Source organism: Microtus ochrogaster, chromosome 8 (assembly GCF_000317375.1).
Source record: "Microtus ochrogaster isolate Prairie Vole_2 chromosome 8, MicOch1.0, whole genome shotgun sequence".
NCBI classification, from domain to species: domain Eukaryota; kingdom Metazoa; phylum Chordata; class Mammalia; order Rodentia; family Cricetidae; genus Microtus; species Microtus ochrogaster.
The window spans coordinates 52,478,409-52,486,169 of NC_022015.1; positions in this window are offsets into that span (position 1 = coordinate 52,478,409).

A 7,761-nucleotide genomic window follows, 5' to 3' on the forward strand; every position below is an offset into this window, starting at 1 on the left:
AGACAGACAAAATAACAAAGTGACGATGCTAAGAATAATAATAACAATAAGTGCTGAGTAAGTGGTAGTGGTAGTGATAGCTCAGTGGGAGAGCCCTTGACCAGTATGTACTGGCTCTGTGTTCATTCCCAAGATTCACATAACCACACGCACGCACACACACAGACACACACATGCACATACGTTCACACACACATGTATGCATGCATGCACGCACACACACAAAATTAATACATTAGGAGACTATATGGTTTGGTACCAATTTCTATAAAATTCAAACTAGACATACAGATGGAGATATATTGGCATATAAGTCATGAAAAGACTGCAGAGATGCCTCAACACATAGTAAAAGTTTTATAATATAGTTTTTCCTTTTGAAAATGAATCAAAAGTAACCTAATGCTGGGTAGTACACAACTTTAACTCCAGCACTCAGGAAGCAGAGGCAGGTGGATAGCTGTGAATTTCAGGTCAGCGTGATCTACGTAGTTCCAGGAAGCCAGGGCTACACAGAGAGACTGCCTCACAGAGGGAGAGGGAGAGAAACAGAAAGTGACCTAAGCAAAGTTGGGGGGCATAACAAGAGGCATTAACCTCAGTTAGGAGGTTTTTTTCTTCACTGTCTTTGTGTTAACGGCCATTGTAGGCATCACCCAGAAATCATGAGGCTTCCAATGCGAGTCATCTCCTCCAACAAATGATATAGTTAGAAGAAAATGGGAGAAATTGGTGTAACCACTAATGTCATGAAATTATCATTTAAGGCATAAATATAATCAATGCCTTTTGAGCAGTTACTTTGTTCTCATGAAAGAACTGAAATTTTTATTAAAAAGGCAAGACAGTCATGACTAAAAAGATAATTGCATGTTTTCATTATTTAATTAGAGCTGTTGAAAAAAATGGGACCAAGCAGCCTAAGTACGGCTCATCAGCATTCAAAGCGCTCAAGTAGAAGCTAATGGCCCGGGAAAGGCAGTGCGTGGATGGTTTCCCACATTTAGGTAGGAAATTGGACTCCATATCCTATTCTGAGACTATAGAACGGGACTAGAAAGTCTTCAAAATTAAGAGAAGAGAACAAACCCTCTAGCCTGGCAGAACCTAAAGAAATATGTAAGACTAAAGACAATATAGGGCCAGATATTCCCAAGGCTAGAGCCCCAGGTAAAAACAAGATTCCACCATGAGAAAAAACGAGACCAATTCTTTGGGAGCAATAAGAAGTCACCCTGCCCTGTGCAGAGGACTCAGCCCCGAGAGGGGCTGCTAAGTGCAGTGGCCCCTTCAATTTACTCAATTGTTTCAACACTTCTATGGTTATTATTTTGTCCTGGGTAGAAGAGAAGAGACTCGCCATTCTATACATTAGTGGCAGGCTAGGGTTTGGACTTTATTCTGTGTCAGGAAGAAAGCAGCTGAAGAATTCTAGACAGGGCACGTGGCACATGACAGTGAGGTCCCTAGAGGAGGGAGGAGCAGTGGGGCCCATTGAAGGCCTGACTCTCTTGCAGGCAAAAGTGAAAGGAAGCTTCACAAGCCAACTTCATTAGTGTCCCTTGAATGCCTACTGTTTGACAGACACTGACTGAGTGTCACTACCCTCTATCAGAAACAGCACCCTCTCACTCACCCTTCTGATGAGCTAAGTCTTTCTCAATACAGGACTATGGTTAAACGCACGCCAAGGCCTATGCCTAGAATGCCTGCTTTCCAGGAACATTTGTGCCGTGGAGAACAGCTCTAGGCTCTGGCTGAAGCTCTTCATTAGGCCGGTGCATTCTTGGCTTGATAGGCTTGATCTAGAAGTGTCAATCAGCTAGCCATGGTGGTGAATACCTGTGAGCCCAGCACTTGGGAATAAGAGGCAGGAGGACTTGCAAGGTCAGTTTGAGTTACCTTGTGAGCTCAAAAGACAGTCACAATGATAGTAGTAGTTGTTGTAATTCAAGCGGCAATTCATTCTTCTCTTGGAAATTGGGTCTAGAGATGGTACAAAGGGGCAAGATGGGTAATAAAAGTGCAACCCAGACCCTTGGGTTGTCACCCTCATGTTCCTGCAGGTTGGCTAAGTTGCAGAGAAAATCAGTCTGCCAAGAACAAGAGAGAGGAATATAGTCACGAAGACAGGAGCAGATGTAGGAACCAAAAAGATTCTAGAGTCTTCCTGAGATGTAGCTATAATCCCACATTTAGGCTCTAAAAAACATATCAGTATCCTTAAAATAAATACTTCTGCCATACACTGAATTATGTCCCCAAAGATACCTCTGTTCTAATTTCCAGAACCTGTGGCTATTAGCTTGTTTTGTCAGAATGGGTGTCCTAAAATGGGGGGGGGGGAACAATCCTGGATTATTCATGTGGCTCTGATTGGAAGGAGGGGAGTTGTTATGCCCAAATCTGCAAAGTCTCCCAAAAGCCAACAAGGAGACTGAGTCCAACATGTAAAAACAAAGAGCCTTTATTTTATGCAAGTTTGCAAACTCAGTCTCTCCGCATGTCCAATGTATTGGAATAAACGGAGAGGCCCAAGTTCAGTTAGAGTTGGGTTTTTATAGTAGTAAAGGTGGGAGTGAGGGGTTTCTGAGCTTCAGGACCACTGATTGGCTGACATTTGTCTAGGGGTATCCTGGTGAGTGTGTTCTGGCAGGTTATCCTATCTACAGCAGTTGGAACATTAGGTATTTCCTTTGGATGGTCTGTTCTTGGGTGGTGCTCAGGTCATCTTAATTTATGGTCCTTCCTGTCACCAGGTATTGCTTCAGGGTAAACTACTGAGACTCAGGCCTCTATTAAACTTATCGATGCCCGAGTCCTACACTGGCAGGTGATAATGGTTGGAAGTAAAAACTTCCTTTGGGTGATCTGTTCATATCATGGCTGGCTCCTATAGGAATCAGAGTCAGAAGGCCAGGGATAACAGAAGTAAACTGGAAAAAGGGGCCTAAAATCCAGGAATGCAGGAGGCCTATAGAAGCTGGAAAGGACACGGACTAACCCCCCCCCCCGATAGTCCCTAGAAATTATTAGATATGCTGCCATCTTGGTTTCATGTCTTTAAGATACGTTTGCATTGATGGCCTGTAGAACCATGAGAGACTTCTCAAAGCGGCAGTTGGGAATAAACACACTGCAACCCCACACCTAGCATTTTTTTAAGTGAAAATATATTGTACGACCTCCAGAATCTCACTACTGCATATTTTTCTTTGTCTTTGTGCTACATTCTAGCCCAGGCTGGCTTCAAACTCATGACCGTCTTGCCTCAGCCTTCTGAGTATTGTTCAGATATATGGTATTGAGTTGGGTGTGGTGGTGCCTACACTTCCAAGCTTGGGGGTTGGACAGAGACATTGGTATATTGAATGTATATATTGATAAAAAAATATCCTGGCTTCAAGATGTGGAAAAAGAAACTTAGAATTATTAATACAGCTATTTACTCTTCCAGCTATAGTTCAACCATCTCTATTTCTATAAAGGATTCGCAAACCCACCCCAATGATCTTTCCTTACTACCCAGCCTTCACACCTTACTGCTAAGTTTCTTTGTCTCCCATCCCTCTCAGGTCAATCCCTGGAGACCCTTGGCACATTCTTAGGACCCAGATGAGAGCCCAACACTGAATAAATGAAGAAATAAATGCATATTTCAGTTCAGGCCCTCAGCAAATCCCCCACTGAGTAGCATTAACACATGTCCCCATATGAACCTGATTTTGCTAAGTACCATAAGTTAATAATATAAACAAATTCCCCTTGAGTGTGAAGTATGCTTCTAATGTACATTTAAGCTTGCAATGGATACAGAGCTAAGTTGAAGGAACCAGGGAGGGCTTCTCAGAAAGGTGAGATTTGAACTCGAATATCTCAACTGTGAAGAATGGGCAAAATGTCAAAGTAGGGTGCAGATTCGACAAGAAAGGTATTACCTGGGTGTTTCAAAAGTCCTAACAGCATGAAGATGCAGCGGAGTCTGTAAAGCGATGAGGGACTCACTGGGGCTAGAGTACACTCCAACATGTGGGAAGTAAAAAAAGACAGGTCCAGAAATCCTGATTTAGGCCAGAGCTAAAGATGACTCAAAAAGGCAACAATAGAAAAGCTGATATGGGAAATAGACAAATCTCATCAGTGAGATGAAAGCGCTTCAGGGTGTACTAAGTATGGAAGAATCTTCTGGATGGACATAGCAGAGTGAGAAGAGACACTAACCAGTGAAAAGGGGAAACCAAAGATGACGCCAAGGACTTAAGTCTCAAATGTGATCCTAGAAATATAGAGAGGGCAATTGTGTATTGTCACTGTGAGCCAGTACACTTTCTCCTCCTGAGAGAAGAGCGAAGACACAAATAAACTATGAAACGAAGTCAAATGAGTGAATTGAATGAACAAATGATGACAGCCCGTGACCCAAACAGTGACAAGACCACACAAGTCTGAAGCCAAAGACACATGAGACCTTTTGCTTGAAATATGATCTGAGTTGAAGAGTATTTGGGGACTGTGGCCAAGAGTGCTTTAGTCACCAAGGTGTTCTCTCCTGTGTGGTATGTCTGAGTAAGTCCTCTGTGAGCCTCTAATCCAATAGCAGCAGACCATGTCAAATATGCAACAGTTGTCCCTCTGGGGCACCTTGGGCATGCCATGAAAGCTAACTTGGCCATGGGAAGAAGCTCTAGGAAGGAGTCAATGGAAGGCCCCATGTGCATGAGCAGCTGACAGCAAGGTATGCTGACTGAGAGACTGGAGACTGAAAGCAGCAAGCCACACAACCCAGAGCTATCTCCCCTTGTAGGAGAGGCAGCCTAGGAACCCAGTGGGTCCTTCCCTACAGCACCCAGATGCCTTCCCCAATATGATCTAAATCACTTTGTTCTTGATTGCAGTTCTCTCTGCCCACACCCTCACCCCTCAAACTCATTCACTTTAAAAGCTCTGATCTATCCTACCTTGCTTATTTTTTATTTTATCTTTTATTTTTGTTTTTGGAGATAGGGTCCCTCTACACAGCCCTAGCTGTCCTGGAACTCCCTATGTAACCCAGGTTAGCCTCAAACTCCCAGAGATCCACCTGCCTCTGCCGGGATTAAAGGTATGTGCCACCACACCTGGCTTACTTTGCTTATTTAGTGAACACAACCATGTCCCATTTCCTAAGAAGACTGATCCCTGGTGTCCCCTGTGTACCAAGGGACACATTTTGCTAAAGAGGACACACGTGGGCTATCCAGAAAGGAGAGTGGAGGCAGGGATGGGGTATGCTAACACACACAGGCACACGCACACAATCCTGCTTTGCTTTGTGTCTCTTTCAATGTGTTTGAGTCAGGGGTCTCACTCTGTAACTCTGGCTGGCCCCCAAGCTTACAGTAATGGTTCTGCCCATGTTCTCGAAGTGCTGAGATTACAGACGTGAGCCACTCTGGCTAACATCACAGATACTGTCAATAAATTCTTTTCCTCAGAGTTCATACACAGCCCAGGCAAAAGAAGACAGCTGATGTAGCCTGTTGTCCCTGGCTTCTAGAGACTGGAGGAGCTGTTTCTCGGTTTCCTGTTGTAGGTTTCAAGCAGACTTGTCTCTGCTCTCTGGGCTTCTAGACTGATGGTGGAGGCTCCCGTGGCTCAGTTGTATTCAATCAATTTTGCTGGGCCATTAGCTCAGTCTGCAGTGGGCAAAAAAAAAAGCAGGTCAGCTCTATCGTGTCATGCCGGCACTTCAAAAAGTTCCAAAAGCCAATCTGATATCTCTCCTAACATATCCTCTCCATTGCTCTGTCTGCTACAGATGTCTACAGGTTGGACTAGGCCTGTGATTCCTTAATTTCTTGATATATAATCATTTACGGTGATTTACTGAATGCTAAAAACAACACTTAGGGGGGTAGGAGAGAGCTAAGATTTGTACAGCTATTTAAAGAGGATCACAGATCATCCACTGTCACCAAAGGAAGGCTCTGGGAAGCCCAGGTTAAGACTCAACAGGACCCCATGCAGCCTGTCAAATGGAAAAGTACACAGTCACCTGGAGCCTCTGTTTGCAGAGGAGACCCAGCTGACAGCTGTCTGCAGCAGAACTGCAAGCAGCAGGGACACACTCATGGCTCTCCGCTCTCTGCAGCCGCTAACAAACACACCAAAGTCAAGACAGCCAGACCCTGAATTAAGCTAGTCAAGCTATTCCTGATGCAGCTGGCGGAACGGTCTGCACTTCTAGGTCTCCTGAAAAATAGCAGCTGCAAGGGGGGAAGCTGTGCCTGCAAACGGGAGCATGGTAATCACCTCAGATTGTCTGGAGATCTGTCTCCTGCTCCACCAGCTGGAGAGACTAGCTGCTAATAGGAACGCCACTCTTTGAAAGCAAGTAGCCTTGCCTATCACGGCGCTGTGCGGTTTGCTCTCTGTCACAGTGGGTGCTCTTAGTGAACAGAATACATGTGATCACAAGCTGCCGATCCATGGGCACAATTGTCACATCTCCTGCTTTTTCCAGGGAATTCTTTGACTCCCCAGAAGTCATCCTGCTTCCTCTATTTCTTTTATTTATTCATTTATTCATATGTGCATGTATATTTTGCCTGCATATATGTCTGTGCACTACACATGCACATGGTACCCAGGGAGTACAGAAGAGCATGTCAGTACCCTGGAACAAGAGTCACAGATGGTTGTGAACTGCCATGCGGATGCTAGAAATCAAACTCAGGCCCTCTGGAAGAACACCCAGTGCTCTAAACTTCAAAGTGAACATACATCTTCCATAGTTACAACAACAATTAACATTTTGCTGTTTTGTTTCTTCCATCTCTATATAAACTTCCCCCTAAAGCTATATTAATCAAAGCACTTCACTTCTGCAGACTGGAACATGTCTCCCAAGAATAATGAATGACACCTCCCCTCTATGGTTGTTGTAGTGTTACCATGCACAAGGAAGCAACAATCCTAAGGTCATCTACCATCTAGTCCAAGTCAAATTCCACAATTGTTTCCAAATTTACTCTTGGGACCTTTTTACCTTCTAAGCCAGCATGTTTGATTGTTATAGCTCTTTAGCCTTTCAGACAATGGCTGCTTCTGCAGCACATCCTTGGTTCTCATGAGACTGAGTTTCCAAATACTGCAGGTCAACTGTCTTGTTGACTGTCCCACATTCTGAACCCATGTGGCTGTTTTCCATTTCTTGGCCATGTTCCTCTAGACTCTGTGTGGCCTATAAACTGGTAGCTAGATAATACTCTGGTTAAACATATTGGATAATGATGGGGCTATTACTCAGTGGTAGAGTGTATGTATAGCATGTATAAAACCTTGTGTTCATAGCCCAGTGCCACAAAAATAGAAGGAAGGGAAGGAAGGAGAGAGGGAGGGAGGAAGGGAGAGAGGGAGGGAAGGTGGGAGGGAGAGAAGAAGAATGGATGGAAAAGAAGGCTTGCTCAATAAGAATACTTCACAAATATCTTCCACATTTTGGTGTCACACCAGAAGGTCACCAAATTAACTGTGCATTAGAAGTAATGCTGACCTTGATCACATGGTCAATGTGGTCATCACCAGGTTTCTACAATGTAAAGATACATTCTACCTTGGTAATTCATATGAAAACTGGAAAGTGATATTTGGGGTCACATGACTTATTTGTCAGGGAACTTTGGAAGGACTGTTTTAACCTTCTGTCCCTGTCAGTTATTCTAAAACTCCCTTTGGAGTTACCTAATCCAAAGGGCAATCTTACTGTCACATCTATGTGAG